General features: G+C 43.1%; 1 protein-coding gene and 1 long non-coding RNA gene across 2 annotated transcripts in view; one reads left to right on the top strand and one right to left on the bottom strand.

Moving 5' to 3' along the window:
- The window catches only part of LOC126872304 (spermidine synthase), a 191,434-nt gene that overhangs the window by 99,969 nt on the left and 70,831 nt on the right, over positions 1-20,634 (bottom strand). The gene's annotated exons all lie outside the window — the stretch shown is intronic.
- LOC126872313 (uncharacterized) overlaps positions 1-20,634 on the top strand; it is a 161,518-nt gene that overhangs the window by 72,710 nt on the left and 68,174 nt on the right. The window contains exon 5 of the long non-coding RNA XR_007691936.1: positions 16,752-16,817. This is a non-coding gene — a long non-coding RNA (uncharacterized LOC126872313). The remainder of the gene's footprint in view (positions 1-16,751; positions 16,818-20,634) is intronic.

The following is a 20,634-nucleotide window of genomic DNA, read 5'->3' as shown; positions in this document are numbered from 1 at the left end:
CTATTAAGCGTAGATTGCAAAACTCTTTCGCGGATAAACGCTCTACTCGGACGCGCGATGCGCTTTTATTTGCGCCGGAGGTGGCTGTTTTTGTCATTTTGATTAAAACCGGCTGGCAGGGAGAACGAGGGTCTGCGTAAAATCGGGAATCGTTGCTCGCGACTTTCGTCGCAAACTTCGCACACTGCGCGTATTTTTGCGCATAGCCTACTCGGCCACGTTACTCTGGGCCGTGTATTTGACGGGCGAGAAGATAAAGCGGCCGTTTGCTTTTCCTTTTTCGGATTTTGCACGAATTCGTTTGAAATGTCGATCGAAATTTGATACTTTGAAGTTCGTTCTCGGGATCCGACTCGGCTGCGTGGTTCGCGAGGATGTCTTGCTACTCTTTGTTGGTACCGAGTACGAGAAAATTGGGAACGAGGAGGATATCGCGAGCCTCGATCGAGAACAAAACAGAGAATACGCGAAATGGAAAGAAAAATACGCGCGGTATTACGGAACGGTGCAGGATCGAAGGAAACGCTGAAACTTCGATGAACCATCCGCTCGTACTAGCGTACGAACTCCCCGGAACTTCAATTTATACCTTTTATATATATATATACCAATGTATACCTATAATTTATACCTATTATACGTACCAATTGCTTTGCATTGTTCGCGTATCCTACTCTCGTGATATTTAATCCCCTTTTTTATACGCGATTTTACAGAAGATAGAGCTGCACGCATAATTCGTAACCATACACGCCAAGTGTACATAATTGTTTTGAAATTGGCGGATATATTAATTCCACGATTTTATTGCAAGATAATTAAAAGAGATTTCACCTGTCACCTGTTGATTATCTTTTTACGCACACTGCTTCATCTAACAAATATTGCTAACGAGTATATTAAGTCCGATTATGACAGATACGCGACCTACTTGTTCCGCTGCTTAAAGCACGTACATTACGGCTGATTAAGGACATCCAGCGTTTGTAATTTCATTTTTAACACTCGGATTGCCGGACATGTCCGCGTTACCGTGACACGTTGGATCTTCAACAAAAACAAAGATAACACGATTGCTCTTACGAAATCTGACGTTGTATTATGCAGATACACGCTATCGGCCGTCTGCTTTCTTTTCTAATATCAAATTACAATTGTTTCGTATATTTAATGGTAAATTCATGGAACGTAGGTGTCAGGTTAAATTAACATATACCGATCGTATCGTAAATACGTATACGTGGCTCGTGGTAAATTTCTTCTTTTCCAACGTGGTTGATAGATTAAAATTTAATGGTACCGATTTAGCGGTATCGGGCAACAGGATTTAACAGATTGGAAGAGCAACGTTTCACGCGTTAATATCTTCGAGTTGGAAAGCAACGATCCAAACTCTATTATCAGGATCTTGGCGTTGTTTTCTCGGCGTAGAACGCTCGTTCGATCACCGTGGCACGAAATTTTTTCGCTCGACTCGACTCGACTCGATTCGCGGCTCGCGTTTGCCCCCGTTATAAACCTGTCACCGGGACAAATATTACGTCGATAAAATTTCACGCGGTGTGACACTCGGCCGGATTGGTAATCATTTTCTCGGGAACTTTCAACCCTGAATACGAGTATCCTCGAAAACACGGTTGGCTGTGACACGGTGAGGGGGTACAGAGGAGCTCGTATCACTCGGTACCAACGTACGAGAATGGAGAGAAGTATTAAAAAAAAGAAAAAAAAAGGAGAGCGAGAGAAGAGAAGAGAGACAGATGGATAATAGAGTTCCAGTGTATGCGTCCTGCTTCTATCGCGAACATCACACCCCACGAATATATGGACGACCCTGCACGCTTCTTCGAATGGGTCTCCTATCGAAATACATGGCCGTTCTGCACCCTCTTCCACGCGCTTTCGTATAGAGCGAGCCATCTCTAAGAAAGGGTTAAAATTCACTTTATGGCCATAGAAAAGAGCAGAGTAAAAGCAACAACGAAACAAATTTATCGTACGCGTCGTATAACGTTGGAAATTGTTAATTGGATGGAACGTCCGCTCGATCGCGAGTCTTCTCAGGTCGCGAAACTATCTACGATGAACAATTTACTCGACCGTGTATTCGTCTCTGAGGAAAAATCGGGCCGTTGGAAAATGTCTCGCGCAGTGACTCGCGCTTCTCCTTTTCTTCCGGCAGTTACGTCGCACAGGTTTATACGAGCGTAGACCAACGGGTGAGGGCTTGCCGCATCTCCGGCGGATTTTCTCGTAAAAAGCGCCCTTAAAGACGGTTCCATGGCTGGTGGCATTAACGAAATGTCGCCGTGAATGGGGAGCCGCGGCGCAACGGCCTCGGCCGTCTTAATGTCAATCCTCAAATGTCACGTAACCATCCGAAACCGGTGTCCTTATCGTTTCGACTCTCCGGAGACTGGCGGCAATAACGTTTCGACACGAGTCACGGCACCGTGTCTCCGAGCCGAAGGGCTGCACGGAATAACCAGCCAACACGCCCACGACGCGTTCATTTTCTTTCAGTGGCTCGTTATTCCGGCGAGTGGCCCGTTCTCGCTAATTGGATATGTATCGCCGTTGTTTGCCGCGCGACCTCCTTCGACTCTTTCGTTCCAGCCTCGTATAATGGAAAACGCCGCGAGTTTCGCGTCGTTATCGATGGACCACGGTCGAACGCTGATTTTTCATAAGTATAAGAAACAGAGTTTTCACGAGATCGACGTGTACATAGCGGGCGAAGGGAAATGGCCGGTGTACGACCGACCGTCGAGAGTTTCGCGTCTCGAAAATTCATTTCACCAAGGTTTTCTCCTTGATCTGTGAGCTATCTAAGCTATACGAGAATTAATCGACAAAGGTCTAACGCAAACGCGGATGACCGGAATCGAAGATTTGTTTCAAACTCGACCAACGTGATCGTAGACGTTGACAATCGTGTCATCACGAAACAAAGGTCTCGAAATCCGTTTCTCGATCCGTCTCTAACGATATCGATACTCGCGAATAGGAGCGAGAAGCTGAGAGTATAGCGTTACGTGGATCAGATTGCCACTCCCTTGATTCGTTTGCACCGCAATAGGATTAATACGATGAACCACAACTATCTACTTACGCGTGCACACACCAAATCACTGGCCACACGCACAGCCAAAGATACGATTATACGTCGTGGCAGACGGGCGTACACGTATTCAAATTCAAGTTACCGTCGCTATCTACGGGACAGACGACGCCCTGTAGCGTGGTTAGCCGCAGACTCGGTACGCACTTCCACCGATTCTCATCGCTGGTTACGTAATCCTCTTTGGATCATGGATCTACTCTTTGATCTACGTGGACCGTGGATCCAGTGGATCGTGCATCTTCTTGTACCATCGTCCGAGGCTTTGTCATACGTTTGCGCTGGTTAAGAAGCGGATAGGTTTCTACGGGCTGAGTCGAGAATCGTTTGAAAGATACTTTGGTTACCTTAAAGATTACGAGACAAAGAAGGATATCCTGTATCTTTGACGACTCGATTCATATATATGGAGGGCGTTTATCAAGAAATTTCCTTAATACTTAATATCGAGACTCGTATATAAGACTCAAGGCCACCTCTACCGAAAGGAACCAAATATTTCCTCTATAAGTTTCTACCATGTTACGTCGCTGTTAACATATTGGAATAACAATTACAGAGAATTGGTTTATTATTAAAACACACATCGCGTTGTTTCCGATATTACGTTGATCGTCGATGAATTTTACTTGCTGAAACATATACAAATAATTAAAGGAAGCAAACCAGAGCACCATATGGTAACGTGGTGTAAAACTTGCAACAAAATTTTTTCTCTTAATCGCAGGAAGTAAGACAGAGAACACGGAGATTCGATGGATGAAATCTCCGCGGCTGAATGTTCAATGGTGGATGCGTTTGCTCCTTGAGCAGTCAAATTTATCAAGAGCAAAACGTTTCGAAGGAAACTGAAAGCAAAACAACGTAGTAGTATATAGCCGAAACAGATTTAGTCGGCGCGGCTTATGGTACAAGCCAAGCCTAAATTTAGCACCGATTGACGCACGGCACGAGTTTTATCGCTCGAACTCGCATCGATGCGATCGATTTTCACCGGTCGAACACCTGCCTCGAATATCGATTTCGCGCCACCGATATATGTATACTTGTGCCGAAAAGTCGGATATACATTACGATAAATTACGTACAGTTTCGAGCGAAAGCAAAACCCCAAAAGCCGAGTCGAAATCAACCCACTATCGATACCAGAGGACGCAGGAGTTTGAGTCGTGACTTTAATTCGTCGTTTGAGTCGTACTTTGCTTTAGAATATTTCGTTTTAATCCGCATTCGGTACTTTGAACATTGCCGGTGAAGTCTGTGGCAAGTTAGAGTTCGATAGTACGTTTGAACGAGGCACTTGGGTATGTGGCTACGAAATTAGAATACCAAAGCATCCAATATCTCTAACACGTATAATACAGCCAATGCCGAGGTAGCTGTAGCGTCTGAGAAACGTAAAACTTGCTTCCGCGTGATCCATCCAGAGGCAGAGCGGCAGGCTAGGGATGGCACTATATGTAAAAGCACAATTCACCGTGAAAACGTCTTCTAGGAACGTTTCGCTGACGTCGTACAATCGGCCCGATCTTTTTAGTCGAACTTTCGTCTCTCGCCTGGAGGGACGTCTTTATTTCCTCGGATACTGTCGATAATTTTACGGGCTTTCGAGTCTGGCTGACATCGGGAGTTAGGAGGGGCGTAGATATAACCGGAAGTATCGGCTGGCAATCTCAATACGTTCCGGCCGCCGTTCAAAGACGTATAAATCGCGAATGCAATGCGACAGTAAAATCGTAAATGGCTGCGCGTAAAGCTCTCTCGATCGACCGATTAAATTCGATTCGATTTCCTGGTGTTACGGTGTTAAAATATTCCACCGGTGTCGCACCAGATTGGATCGAAATAAACCGACAGGGATATGCAGCAAGTATGTGAAACGTTCTGCTCGACGCTTCGAGGCCAACGATTAATTTCGAAACGCGTTCGACGCTGATGCGGTAAACGAGAAGAGCCTGCAACAGGAGTTTCCGATCGCCTAACGAAGTCGTTCGTTGGAGTGAAAGACCTTGTAACTTGAAATACGTTCGGAAAATGAAAATCTAGCTTCTCGGAGTATCGGTCTTTTTTCATTACCGTCTTAGTATTACGTGTGAAACGGAACACCGAAATACGATTGTATTCGGTAATCCATTGGTACCGTACTGGTAGCCCGTACCACGAGTTCGACTCGAATTACGCGTAAGGCAACGAAGGCGGCTCTAAAACGTAACGCGGATTTATCATTTATTACGTAACCGAATATGCTTTGGATAATTCGGTACGTATATCGATTGGCCGTCGTTCTTTAAATTGCCTCTCTCATAGTAGTTTCAATATCGGATCGACGTCCAGAAGTACCGGTAAGTGGTTTCTAGATTTTCGAATAAAACGATATTTAAGAGATATAGAGATATAGAGGTACGGTATATAGGATCGCCAAGTCGTTCCAATAACGTTACAAAGGATTAACTTGGATTTTCCATTCGATTTATAAAGGCAAAAATAAAAAATACCATGCAACCAGTTTCGATCTACTTCTCGTTCGTTTTCTATTCGCTATTCATTTCGTATGGCAAGAAACGGTTTGCAGCTGATCTAGCCGAAAAGCCGTAAGGTAACGAGTTAACTCCTAACCACACACGCAAGGATCCCCTATCACGATCTTTCCCCCGGAAGCGAGAACCCTATTTTTGCCTCTTGAATCGGCCACTCGTCCAAACAATCGGTGCTCGAGCAAGCAAACGGTGTACCATGGTTTTCACCTTCTCTCTTTCTCTTCCTGTAGAGTGGCGTGATTTCTCTCGAGCATCCGGTCAAATCCGGCTATTTAGCATCGCTGAACTGGCGTTAGAGAATTTCCACGGGCATGCCGTCCTGTCGTTGAAAATTCCGCCGTTCCACCGGTTCTGGAGGCTGACGTCTACGCCCGATGTCCACGCGAACGTCACCCACGTCTTATGTAAATGGCCGTATAATATCTGTACGGTTGTATTCATGCACGACTCGCGTACACGCGCGAGCTCGTCGACCGCTGCTGAATATTCAGGCGAGCGTGCAAATATCCAACGGACGTTTGAAAACAGATATTTGCCTGGATCGGAGCTTAATGTCCCTTTCGCGCGGCTGGAGTACGCCAACTTTCTCGAAGAGCGCGTTAAGCGTCCGAAGAAGCGTATTTTCTATGAACAAACTTTCGTTCGAATTCGCGTCGAATCAACGTCTTCGCGTCGCACGAAAGTCTCCTCGCCCTAAATCTACGTACACTTTCCTCTTTGATTTATCTCTATTAATATTCGACAGAGGCAAAGGTTATTTCCATTAACTCGGTCGATAATTACTCGCCGTTCTATGAACGTCGTTTCGGAGCATCGTTAAGAACATCGAATCCATGTTTAATTCATACTCGACACGTTCGAAATGAATCGAGATTGGTTCAACTATTCTCGCGATATTCCTACCACCGTACACAATGCTCCCTTTCTCATCGGACCGAATTAATCTCCTTGACTTTCAGCGTTACCCTTATCAATCCACGATATACACACAGATAAGAGCGGTGGGATTATTGCAACAGCTGCAACATCGTGTACCATTTATTCTCCTTTCCCACCTCGGTCTTTTCATCGCGCTTCTTACCACCGGAGAATTATCTATCCTCGTGTTTCTTTCATCTTTAATATCTCTTCATTTCGCTTCCGGCTAAGGGAGATAGCCAGCGAAAGAACAGTATCGCGTTAAAGCGATTGCACCCTCGAAAGACTACGAATCGTTAATCCTCGAAATTGAGTTTCCCACTAACTACGCGTGAGTAACATTTCGCACCGTTTCTTTTCCCTGCTATTCTCCTATTTTTTTCTTTCTTTTCTTCTTTTTTCTCTTTTTCTATTACTCTATCTGTAATCAAAAACCGCATGTTTTTCGTGATTCGTTCGCCAAAATATTTAGCTGCTCGCTCGAAGCTATTTATCGTTCGACAGATAAGTGAACTTTTGCAAAAACAAATTTGCTCGTCCATATTGTAATAGCGGTTTATTCGCGAAATTTTATCGGAGAATAACGCCGTTGGAGCTAAACGAATTTCGTTTTCCGTTTTATTTTTTATTCCTCTCGCGTCGATAACCAGAGTGTAACTACGCGATAAATAACTATCAGAGAATCCTAGAAAATATAGGACATTTCGAAGCCGTAGTTTATTGAAACAAAGCAAGCAGTGGAAATACATACGGCTGACATTTTTCGAAATAAATCCCGCTTTATCATCCGATAAAAAACGACGTATTGTGCTAGCAAAAGTTAAAATCCGCTTAACAACGATACGCGTTCGTACCTAAAAAGTCGTCCAACTTGAGGCACGCGGATCAATCCGAAGAATCGACTACTTGCCAGTGAATCAGACCTTACCTAATAAAAATATCCTGTCATTTGGCAAGAAGCGTAAAAATAAGTGGAAAGAGAAACGACCAAAGTCACGAAAATACACTCGGAGATACTGTGACGTAGAAGCAACTCGAATCGTATGCTCGAATATCGAATAATTACACTCTCGGTTATGTTGCAGAATTTATTGTTTCCTCAGAGTACTGTCTCGACCAGCAGCCTCCCCAGGATATTTCATTTTTTTCCGCCGCGCACGGCTTCGCTAATGAAAAAATATAATTAGCAGACACGCCCAGACGACTGGTGCGGTCGTCTTAATTCGCCAGGATGTAAAGCGAGCAGGCATAATCAGCTTTTGCTGCCCTTTCACGGCAAAGTTTGCTTATGTTAGACCGTTCGTTCGGTCCCCGGAATAACTTCGATAAACATTTCGACTTCCTCCTTTCCCTCCACCCTCGTTCCGTTGGTTCCTCCCTTTAGAACTGGACGCCATAAGCTGTGCACGTGGACTACACAGCCAGCCGTTGCAGTTGTACCGACTGTTTCCAAAGCCGGAATTTTATAGCGAAAGAGAAGGGACAGTTCTTACGTGGAAGGATCCAAGTTTCGAGTATTTCTGGCGTTATCGTCAGCCAATTCTGCCACGCGTATTTCATCCAAACGTACGCTTATTTCGCGAAGAAAATTATTCGAACGGACGTTTAGAAAATACCGTAACAAGTTCAAAGACAAGGACGGTGTTTGCGGCTTCGACGATCAACAGATCATGGAAATTCGGCTACTAAGATAGCTACTTTAAAATAAGAACAAACTTGGCCAGAGTCGTCTCCACTGTTTTCCACATTCGAAACGAACAGTCATATTTCAGAGGCCAGAAATGTCGTTGAAGAACGCGTTTCAAAGCATTATACGGGCGACCGATCGATACAGATCGATACAGATCGATCCAGAACGACGAGCGTTGTCTTTTCGCCGGTTGTTTGCCGGAATTGCGGCAAGCCAACGCGAACGTCTCGCTTTAGCGAAGCATTCCGTCAAATTAATGCGGCGATATCAACTTTCGAAGTTTTCAAGCAGCGGAAATGCAACGGGGCCGGCAGACAGCGGTAGAAGCACGTCTGGGTCCGAACTTTGAAAACTTCTGGTATCCGCGCATTAATTCGGACTCGAACAATCGTCCTACGAAACCGCTGTCATTGAATCTCATCTGCGCGAATTTCAAATCGCGTTCGCCCAACAGCCGCTCCGTTTCGCAGAAAACCACCCGTTAACGATGTTTAAACGACCCCGACCCGAGACACGTGATATTTCAAACAATCGCATTGTTCGTCTTTTACAGGCCATTTAACCGTGAACATGACTCGAAGCTCGGGCTTCGCTTGTAATACATCCAGACCACATACCATTCAGAGTTCTTGCCTTCGGCAATTCTTTCGTCGGCCTTTTATCAGCCGATATCATAGCTGTTTGTGCGTTTGCGTCAGCCGAGCACGATAATTGTTTAAATATCGTCGAGCTGTTGTCGGCGAACGCTGTGAAGAGCCGACGACGAATCGTTTCGGAAAACTGGCCGAACGACGATACAGATCTTACACATGTTCTTGTAACATCGAAGAAGGATATTTTCACTTTTTCACGTCGACTTCCAGCGACTCAGCAGTGGCGATAATCTGCAAATTTACTTTGCCACCATATCGTAACGATAATTGGTCAAGTTCTCATCGATCGACCGAATATTATCATCGTTATTTCTTCCGTTCGTCTAACTTTATGTACATTCTTCTATTATCCGATTAATCGATTTCTCAATCTTTTCTCTGCTTTTTACCGAGGAAAATTCGTCACCTTTTACCGTTTACTGCCGACAAATTTACGGCTTTTTCTAAAGTTCTCCGTCTGGGTCCTCGGTTCTGAACTCAAGTAGATCTAGCCAGCCAGCTATAGTTGTAGACATCTGAATGCGGCACGTGTATGGCTTCGTCGTAAGCGCTTGAATAATCCGACAGACCCTGTGTCAGGTAGCGCATAAACACAACGAAGTCTTGTCGCAGATTCTCGAGAAATACTTCTCACAAATATACTCCCTCCGTAATGAGTTCTCTATAGCTAGACGAAATCTAAATACAGTATCATTTTCAGAGTCACGAAGCCCAGATCGAAGCCTACGAGAAATCAAATACTCCAAGGGGCGAACAAATCTCATAGAATTCGATACATTGGTTTTGTATTCTGTCTTATCCCTGAATATATCTGCGCGTTCAATGAGAAAGTTATTGAAAAACGTAGAAAATATAAACGAGGAGTATTCAGATGGATGAAATTCTGTGTCTGAATATTAGCAAATCGAAATTGACCGGCTAAAAATAGGTATATGTGAAGCGTCGGTACGGTTAGTGTTAAAGTCACTTCCACGGTACTTGGTTCATTTGCTCGAACCATACGGTCACCTCTCAAATATTTGTAACAGCTCTCCGGGTGTACGAGAACAGTTATCGACGTTGCGAAATGTACGCGCAAGCACACCTACGGTGTGAAACTGCGCTGATCGATACGCGTTTCTCGATTTAAAGTAAATATAACGCGTTCCTGAAACGCGATATTAATTTCGTTTGGAACGAGATCTATACAAAGCCATCGTTGTTCCGGCGATGTTGCGCTTGTATTTCGCCGCTCCTTTGACCAACGATGTCGAAGGACTGGCGAATGTCCCTGTACACTCTTTCAAGGATTCGTTAGAATTACCCGGATCGAAATGAAAGAAAAAATATTTTTAAAATTATTTTCATTAAAAAAACCAACGATCCGTGTTTGTTATAAAATATGAAAACGTTACGCCAAAATAAGCAATTACATATTTAATTATTATTCATTGAGTTTTTTCATCGCTTTGTTCCGAACTTCCGCCGCATATATAACAAATAAAATTGATGAAAAATTTTCATAGAAATACTGCCGCAGCGCGTATTTTAAAAAGCCTGGAAAAACATAACGATAGAACGTAACGAAACGAAATAACGAAATAAATAAAAAGATTTGTCACAGTTTTGAACATTTTCGTTTTGTTTATTCAATCACGAATACTCGGTGTTGTCAACGTTTCATTGTACAATCTGAATAAAATAGCATATTTCATCTTTTTCTACTCTACGATTCAGCTTCTAAAATTAATTCTCGTTCGATTCAATGAAAATTTTATATATAAATGAAATTTCTATAAACTCGATATCGTAACGTTTATTTGTATTGGAATTAATGAAACCCGACATTTTTTCATGATATTTCAATTAGATATTTCCTTTGGTTTAATTTTATACATTTTCCTAAAATCAGTGAACTGCAAATTGTTATAAATTGGAAATCGATAACGACAAAAGCTACGACGTTAATAATTCTCGAGTTAAATACTCCTGAAAGAATAACCATAGAATCGAATACTACCAAGCGTCCCTCTAAATACGAAAGATTTCTGTTTTTGTGGTACGAGCTCTAAGACTTTGCACCGTGCTCTGATACACGTCATTTTCATACGCTTTAATTATATTTAACCTTTTCGCGAGTGGAATACGTTACTCTGGAGCATTGCCGCGGGCCAATTAAGTTACACAAAAGCAATTACGAAGAGAGCTACTTTAAACTCGTGAATGTATCGTAGGTTAAAAAACCATTTTAATGGGAGCAGTTCTCGTGGCGGTTGCCTTCTGCTACTTTCCACATCACGGTATCCTCTGGCTAGAAACGCGACTAAAACAGTTTTTGAAAGCAACTCTCCAAACAGAAACGGTTAACGTTCTTAAACCCATTAAAAATGGATAGATAACTACAAACGCGAAAGTATTTTTCTCGAATAAATCGCAATAATCAACTAAAAGTCAACTTTATGTACGTTGATATAACGTCCATACTCGAAACAGCAAAGACAGTGTGAACAACCTATATATACATACAGTTGTTCTTAATGACGTTCGAAAAGTGTCAACAACCCCGTTGCTCGAGACTTCAAGACCGAAGAAAGGCAGCCACGCGCCAGCGATTCCATGGTTGGCGAGCACCTTGTCCAAGTCGTCCGGCAAAGGAAGAAAGTGTTTTTTTGCGCTGTGCTTGTGATCTCATTGTCAGTGAATCGACTGGTCGAGCAACGGGGCCAGGGGCAACGAGTCAGACTTAAGGAACAGAGATAGAGAGGAGGAACAAAACGGATTGGGTTCTCGTATATTTAGTCACGGTCCTGAACGCACGTGTATCTCGAGCCATGATTGAACGAGCGATGATATCATCGGCACAGTACACAGCCACACAGGGAATTCCCTTGTTTCTCGTGACGCAGAAATAAGTTCCTATTGGCCGACCTATTTGCCTACTAAGTAACCGTTTACACGTTGCCAGCAAGGCAAGAGGAAAAACGAGAGAAAGAAAAAAGACGCGAGAGAATGGTATTGCTTCTAAAAACGCCATTAACGATCATCGATTATAAACGAATAAAAGTGACCAAAGAACGATATAACGCGTATTAAATGTATTACGCGTTCAAGCCTTCTTCTTCTTATTCGAGGCGTATTACGGATTCAATCTAATCTCAAAGTCAATTACTACAAATTAGTATCTCCATTGCAACCATGTTACACAAGCAATTTCTCGAGATCTCTGTGTACATAACGCGTTCTGGATTAAGAATGATTCAGAGTTAAATTGTAATAGCTAAATTCAAAGTTGCCTTCCAAGTTCCAAATCTGCACATTTTGAACGCTGACTAAAGCGAAATTAATTTAGGGCGGTTTTAACGGAAATTACCGAAAGCTATCGCTGGAATCGCAAATTTTCGAGTTGCTCGTAAAACCTCGAGTAATTCGCCGCTCAAACTCGTCGAACATTCCGAGATCCACCGTGTCGTTAGATGACTCGCTGGATAGAACAAATTTGACGTCCTACTCGCGTACGTGTGCATGCGTACGCGTGTTTCAAAAATATAAATCGGATAGAAAATCGCGGATAATGACGGTAGATCGGAGAGTAACGTCTAATCTACTCTAAATAATTTCTTGCGAATCGATTTGCGTAATATGTACGTAGCGTTTGTCGCGAAATATAAAATATTTGAAACTTTCTCTACGTTTTTAAAGTTAGAGCGTCTACAGCGAAGGATATTTGTCAAACACAATCGTTATATTATTATTTAAAGGAAACCGAAGGCAAAAGAATTGAAAATATAAAAAGAAGAAAGGGCAGAGTTTTACGATACGATAAAATGAGCCTGATAAAGGATACTAATGGTCTGCTATAGAGTTTGTACCAGACAATTTCGAAGTTTACATGCGAGTTAAAGCGTCACTCTCTTTTTGTCCAGAATTGTCGTCGTTGCGAAAGCTGTCTCACAATTAACATACAATTCCGTCGAATATCTTGTACAACTTTCGTACGATTCGTAAAAAGATCGGAAAAATCCAATGCCTAGAATCCTTCGATCGGCTGAAACCTAACCAAAAGATCCGTCGACGTTATAAACCGTTCGACGTGAAGTTTCGAGCGTTCAAGCTCGAACACGATTCGTCCGGAGCCTCCATTTCCATCGTGCAATTTCGTAATCACCGTTGTTCACGGAATGCATAATAAATCGAGGGCCAGTCTGACAGTCGCTAGTCGGAAGGAATGCCCATCGTGCCCGTGGGACACGCGTTGCAACGTGGCGCGGCGTTGATTGTTCCAGTTGACATTTCCGCAGCGTCTGTGCGAATTACGAAAGTTTGGTCTCGCGTCTCTACCCGGTTAGACTGCGGCGCGCCGTGTGACCGCGTTTTTCGAGTCGAAAAATTGGGTTGTTGGCCGGGCGCGACTTCGTTGAAGAGAGAAAGAGAGAGAGAGAGAGAGAGAGAGGAAATCCCGTGGACGGTGTTTAAACAACGGAGAACGAACGGAAGTAACATCTGCGGGCTCGCGCGCTTTTTTCGGACGATACTTCGGAAGTGTTGATTTATCGCCGTTGCGTTCGTCATTCGTCACAGCACGTGTCTCACAGTTTCGTATACATATATGTATATAATACCCTTTCATTTTCTTTCTTCTCTCTCTTTTTGTACGTAATTAGCGACGACGTTTCGATGAAGGGCGATGTTTGGGGTTCGACGCTTCGTCGATCGCTTGATCGCGAATTCAGATTTGTATCTTTCGAATGTGTCGCGTATATATCTCTTTACGAAGTTTCTCGTAATTGCCGATAACGAATACATATATGATATCCGACCAATTGACGAGATACGTTTAAAAATCATTTCCGTCGATTTGAAGATACGTTCGGTTCGACTCAGGAATATCTCGAACCTACTATCTCATATCAATTGACAACGTTTGACAGAAAGGTAGTCAACTCGAATCCCTGGTATTGCCGTTTTCAACTTAATAAACCGATAGTCAATCAGCCAGTCGAATACCACGCTAGTAGCATTATCATTTCAAATCCGAATATCGGAGTATATCATCCGGGCGCCCTGATAAATCAAGTTAGAACGCCATAGATCAACGACGTGCGAGCCCAACGTTTTGCGAAATAGCAGAATCGAAGAGACTCGAATCACGCTTTTCGCCATTTTAAATCCGGTCACAGAGATTCGATACGAGGCAACTTGAAAAAATTTTATTTCCGGATTAATTCAACGAAGCTAGATTAAAGATAGGTATTATTAAACTTTCATACTCCACTGGCACTGTCATTTTTAAATATCATCTCTTGGTAAGTTGAAACAATACTGTACGAAATATCATAAAGAATATAAATATTAATGAGCTTTAGCGACAAAACGTCGGATTAATAATCTGCGTTAATTACCATATTAATTAGTATATTAACTCTCGTAATATAGCTATGAATTTATATCGCGATATAATTATTTTCGAAAAGGGAATTATTGGAAAATTTAGACGATTAATTTTATTACTCGGGGTTCTCGATAAAAATGTTTATCTTTTATGGATAGAGCAGCGAATTTTTTTCTTCGACTATTTTTGCAAATCTCAATTTCACGCACATTCAAATTCTTTCACCTCGCATCGGAGTTACTACGCTCTACGTTGATCTATCTCAAGAGTAAAAAAAGTGAATGAATAAATCCTTCCGAATTGAATTAAAAGAGTCTCTAATTATGTAAAAAAAGAAAAGGAAGCAAATGAAAGATGATGAGGGAAAAGTAATTAATGTACAAGCAACTTTCCGGAGAAATTTTCTTCTCTAATTTTCTCGACCGAGTCATCTATAGAACTGCTCCAGTCTCTTATTACATCATCCAACGCACAGCATCGCAAAAGATAACAATTTCTCGCATATTCCCCTTACGCGATTTTCGTTCCTAATCATTTTCCACTTTGATACGTAACTTTTGATAGCGTGACTTGTCACGAGTGGCAAAGTTTAATATTTCTAAGTGGTTTCCGGCGAAAAAACTGTGCAGTTGGACGGTGGCAGGGAGAAAACTATGTCGAATTGTTTCGTAGCCGAATGCTCGGACGAGAGTGCACGCGACCCAGCTACGACTTCCGCCTTGGATCGTCCCCATTTAAATGCATTGTTCCCTTCCATTTGAGATGCGTCGCTCGATGTGACGCTTTAGAAGATCAAAGATATGCGGACAAACGAGGAACGAGGAAACGAAAGTGCCGCGCCGAGCATCTGTCTGGTAATCATACGGCCATCGGAATTTCTGCACGATCGTCCGGCAAAACGCGTACGAATTTTCTGCCTCTCTGGGTCTTCGCGTTTAAAGAAAACGAGAAGTAGGAAGAAGCAGTTCTATCCTTTCCTTTTCGAAAAAGGAATAAAAGTAGCGAAAAAAAGACATGGATTTATAGATGGCCGACGAAATACGTACGTACGAGAAATCGTGAAAAATCGTTTGAATTTGTAAAAGATGAAAAACAGAGCCGATTTTTCGGTCAAATCTGACCTATACCTTCTTTCAAATGTATCTGCCACTGTTTGTAAAGGTATCGCTATATAGTCCGACCATCATGCTGAAATTCTACGTGCATTCCAACGTAATCGCGATCCAACGATTTCGTTTGTACGGCAGCGCGTGCGCCGGGACTCTGCCAATACGGTCTAACAATTTCCAACGGTTCCCGCTCGGCGCAGCTAGGCCACAAGGGTGCACTCGAGGAACTAATTTTAGTTTTAAGTAATGGTGGCGCAACACGCGGCCCGGCCAGCCTCGTTACGATTCCTGGAAGGTCGGTCGAAGTCACGACGACGAAGGAACCCGAGCGAGTCCAAGTGTCGTCTCCGATCCATAAACACTCGAGAGAGAAGAAGCTTGTAAAGACCGGTCTAGAGGGACGGTCCAACGATGAACGGGGTGGATGGGGAAGGGTTGCAGCAGGCTGGAATGGTGCATCGGTTTTTAGGATCGTCATGGGAGAAGAAAAGCTCACGGGTACGACACGCTCGTTTCCCTCGCTGGACCCGACCCCCATCTCGAAAAGAGTCACCGGGGACTGCTTCCGGCTACTTCCTGTCTACGTATCTCCACGAGCAAGCTTCGGTTTGTTTTATTCGAACGTCGAGAATAACGTCCAGGGAATACCGCGTCGACGAATAAGTTATCGCCGTAACAATAAGTTTTCGAGGAGTTAATTGAAAGAATACGATGCATCGACCGATGCGTGGTTAAGCATCGTGGCGATCGGTCGAGACACGCGTGTCGTTGATTCTTCTGACGCAAAATATTTGGTGCGTTTAGAACGAACGGACCGATCGATCGTTGGCACCGAAACATAAAAGAATGTATTCTATTATCAACATGAAAATGCATCTCTAGCGAGATTTTCGAACAAGCGGATTGATACGAAAATTCGTTCAATGTGTTTGTAACTCGTTAGTGGAATACAGCTTTTCTGGATTTTGATTCGACGAACGAGGCAACGTTTCTTGCAATTAATTTAATTAACATCGATACGACTAGGGACAGGGTATAACGTTTCTCGCGATACTCCAAGGAGGAGTGTCGAATGTGTGTCACCTGCTTTTCGTTTTCATAAGAAGTTTTTAATTAACAAGAACTGTAGAACCGTGATAGAACTGCAAGATATTGTATTTACAATCTTTATCTTTAATAGATAATAAATAACCTATAACGAACCTTTGATAAATCCTTGATAAATCTTTATATAAATAGACATCTTCGATAAATAATATCTTTGATAAGTGTGAAATATTATCACGTACGTGAAAACGTGAAAAGCTTTAATCTGTAACAACTTGTTTAATAAGAATTTCATTCTTTCGTTGCAGAGCTTTCGGCGAGAGTTCTCGTGGACGTCGACGATCGTTGCTTCTACGTTCTACGCTCTACGTTCGGTGAGTTAGAGCTCCGTAGTTGGAAACCTGTTTCGTAATCGGAAGATATTAGATCGATAATACGACGAATTCTGCATTGTCCTACAAACTATAGTACCTATATACAGAAGTACATTGGTCTGTGTACAACGATCATTTAGCTGCTAAAAATTCAGCATTTCCAATGGACTCGTTCTTGTAAAGTATCCATGTTTCATCGTCTGTTACCGTTCGCTCCCAGAATGCTTCGTATTGGCAACGAACAGACGAAGCGAAGGACAAATGGTCAATCGATCCGCTAAATTCCCGTCCGTTAGTTGGTGCAGGACCCATTGGAAACACAGTAGAACGAATCCATTATACGAAATACCTCTTATCGGAACGTTCTATTATTTCGAATAAAAGCGGGGAAATTCTTCGGGTTTAATCGACACCAGACACTCTCGTGCCGACGTTGTTCCGTTACGACAACCGAGAAAAACCTAAGAGGGAAAATAACACGTTCCATCGCTGCCTCGGCTCAGGCATAGAGGAGACGACAAGGTTGGTCAAGGAGTGGCGAAGGGCACTTTCGAACTCGGAAGGGTTTATCGCGTATAAACGCGACGCTGCGAGGCACTTCCACTCGGCACGTTTACTGCTGTCCAATAAAAAGAGTCAACGCTCGATCTGGTATTGGGGACATTCTCAAATGAGATCGTAATTCTCGTCCCCTCGCTACCCTCTCGGAGACACGTCGAAATGGCTTCTACGATTATGCAGGTTGCAAGCAGGTTTTTAAAATAGTACAAATTATAATTGCTCATATATTTTTGTTTCGCTCGTCTTCCGGCTTTACGATGATTTCCGCTCACAGAACCGCTTTACACAAAACGGAACTAAACATTAATGCTGAAACTTTGAGACTCGGCGCCTTCGAAGGACTCGACATTCGGGCAAGGCCATTAATGACCGTTCTGTGAAACGACGTGATAATTCCATGAAATATCAAATCCACGCGTAGTGAACGTTTCCAGAGATTGTTTGTGTTGTTGAAAGCCAGAGTTCAATCTCAAATGCCTTGATTTTCCAAGAAAATGTTCGCAATTGCGTATAATGATTTGAAACGAAGTCAGAATACTGATAGTAACAAGGAAAACAGATATTATTCCATATCCCACGAAGCGTACTTCGCGAAAGTAATTTATGTATCGTGAACATGGAACAATTTTAGCGGGAATAAAAGGCAACCTCAGCGAAGTCGCTGTACGTTCAATTATTTCAAGTGGATCTTAAAGTACAATAAGACGTTTTTTTTAGCGAAGCAGCGATATATCAAGAATATCAACTATTTTATAGCCGTCCGTATTGTCCGTGTTCTTTGACAAAAAGAATTCCTTTCGTTAAAATCCGTGAAAGGATAACAACATAAAGATAAGTAGCTTTTATCCGTCGTAATTTCTCTCGCGAAATTAGCGAATCCACTACTGTACCGGCGATTTAAAAAGTTAAATCACTCTTTTAAATTTCAGGAAACCGTGATATGCGAACAGGCTCGCTTAGTATATTCCCATGACAGCGCTCAGATACCTTTTACCCTGAGCTGTACGAGTGAAATTTCACGCGAGCGACGCTTATCAATTGGCAATATTTCTGCCGCTTAAACGAGTCGGCGATTCTTTCTCTCTATCTTGAGTCGGCGAATATCTGTCTCTACGATAAACAAGCGGCTTCTCGCTTCTCCAGTCCCATTTGGTGGCCCTCGTGTTCGCTCTTCTACGTTGTTCCCATCTTCCATTCAGCTGGCGTTGCCGCCTTCTGAATTCTATTCCGACTTCCGTTACGCCGTTGAAGATCGTCGCTGGCTGGCTGGCAGAAGCGTGCCGTGACGTGGAAATGCAAATTTCGCCCATGCGGCTCGTTGAATTATTATTTTAAGTCCCGTAACGGCCATTCGCTACGGGAAAATCTCATGAAAATTAATTTATTTTAATGCACTCCTCGGTCCAGGCCGGGGCTGCAGCTGGGAAACGAGCAGACGAAAGTAACAGAGGAGAATCGAGGGTGGTGGAGAAACGGACGAAGAAGCTCGAAGGGAAACGGGTGGTGAAGAAGCAGGGAAAGAGAGAGAGAGAGAGAGCGAGAGAGAGAAAGAGAGAAGACTAGTTTTTCGACACCCCCGTTCCAGACTTGACGACCGATTCGGAATGCCGAATTCACAGCCGCTCTTCCACTGCGGATCGACCAATATTCCGATCGCGCCTCCACGGACCTGTAGATCTCTCGAATACCGTGTTTCGTTTAGACTTTTTGACGTTCGACCGAGGCACTGAAATTTCAAAGCGTCGCAGAGAAATTCTCCAGACTGACAACGAGAGAGCAGACTTAAGAAGAATAAAAATAAATTCGTCGGAAAGAACTTATTTACGCACCACGTTACATAGTTACGTTTGAGCGTTTCCAGTTAAACAGCACATACTGTATATTCGGGTTTCTTACGTCTGGTGCAAATCTCGATTCACCGATGAATCTAGCAGAGACCTTGCTCGATCGTTTCTTCCGTGCAATCCCTGGATCTTGTCGATCGCGAGGAATCTATAGACGTGGAACTGCGCCGATCTCGCGACTCGTATGGAGAACTTTACGGGACGATAATGGACAGATTTATGAGACGGCTTATCGATCCTCGGGTAAATCCAATTTTCGAGGTCGACGCTCGCGTACAGCCAGCAGCGTTTCCCTCGCGAGATGCGTCGCGAGTTTCCTTCCGCCCAGGGAACGAGAGGTTAATCGTCCCAAGAAATTTCGAGACGTTCGCGTGGCTACAAATTGAAATTTGCACCATCCAGCTATAGGTATAAAAAAACAGGGAAGCTTAACGATCAACGAGAAAGGCAAAACACGATTTAAAGGAGCGACTGTGTCGATCGTGTCGTTAGATGTCTCGACAAATTGGAATATCGATTTTTGTTTCGGCCGACAGGCGGCGGGCTAGGTCGATGGAAACTGATGAATATGCACTGTGTTCCTTGGGCTTTTGCTTTGATCTCGCGGTAGAGTTTGTATCGTTTTATGACTTGTTTTAATTGGTGACTGTAATTTCATTTACAATTTATCGTTTTTCCTTTGCCACTGTCCCTTCAAATTTACTATAATTTCACGCGAAATGAACGTCGTTCGGCAACGTTTTCGTTTAACGAACGATATACGATTTATGCTTGCTGGTTCGAATGTATTTGCCTAGCAGAAAAATACTACATATTTGGATTTACGCTCTTTATTTATTTCACGCGAGCCAGGGGATGTAAATGGCGTAGAACGTTGGAATTTGGATGACCGACGTAAGGTTGCATTATACCGCAACGATATGGAATACGTAATAATAGATGATACTCACTGATTCAAGGGAAGAAGGAACAACGTTACGTGGGAAAATAACGTTATCGTTGAAATTCCCAGATCGTATTTAGAAATTCGGTGGACACGCGTCTCTCCAAAAGACGAGAAATCGTTCGAAAGCTAGCAATTATATTTAAAGAAACAGATTCCTATAATCTAAAAATAAAGCGTTTGCCCCGATATATCCGTCTCTTAATTTACTTAATAATTTTCAAGCAAGATCTCGACGCTTTAAATTCCTAATTACACTTAAAAGTAGAAAAGACTAAAAAGAAAGGAGAAAAGTCATAAAGATAACACATCTAACCATTGAACCGGTGGATAGCAATTAACGCCGCTCACCAGGGTCTGCCGTGGCTCAAGAATCGAGCTCATTCAGCGGTGGAAATTATTTCGGAAACTCGTTCAAAGCTCGTCGACCGTGGCCGACGAAAGGCGATGAAAACGAACGAACGAACGA

Source organism: Bombus huntii, chromosome 13, assembly GCF_024542735.1.
Source record: "Bombus huntii isolate Logan2020A chromosome 13, iyBomHunt1.1, whole genome shotgun sequence".
Taxonomy (NCBI): Eukaryota; Metazoa; Arthropoda; class Insecta; order Hymenoptera; family Apidae; genus Bombus; species Bombus huntii.
Note: the sequence above shows the minus strand (reverse complement) of the source record. Positions and strands in the feature narration are given on the sequence as shown.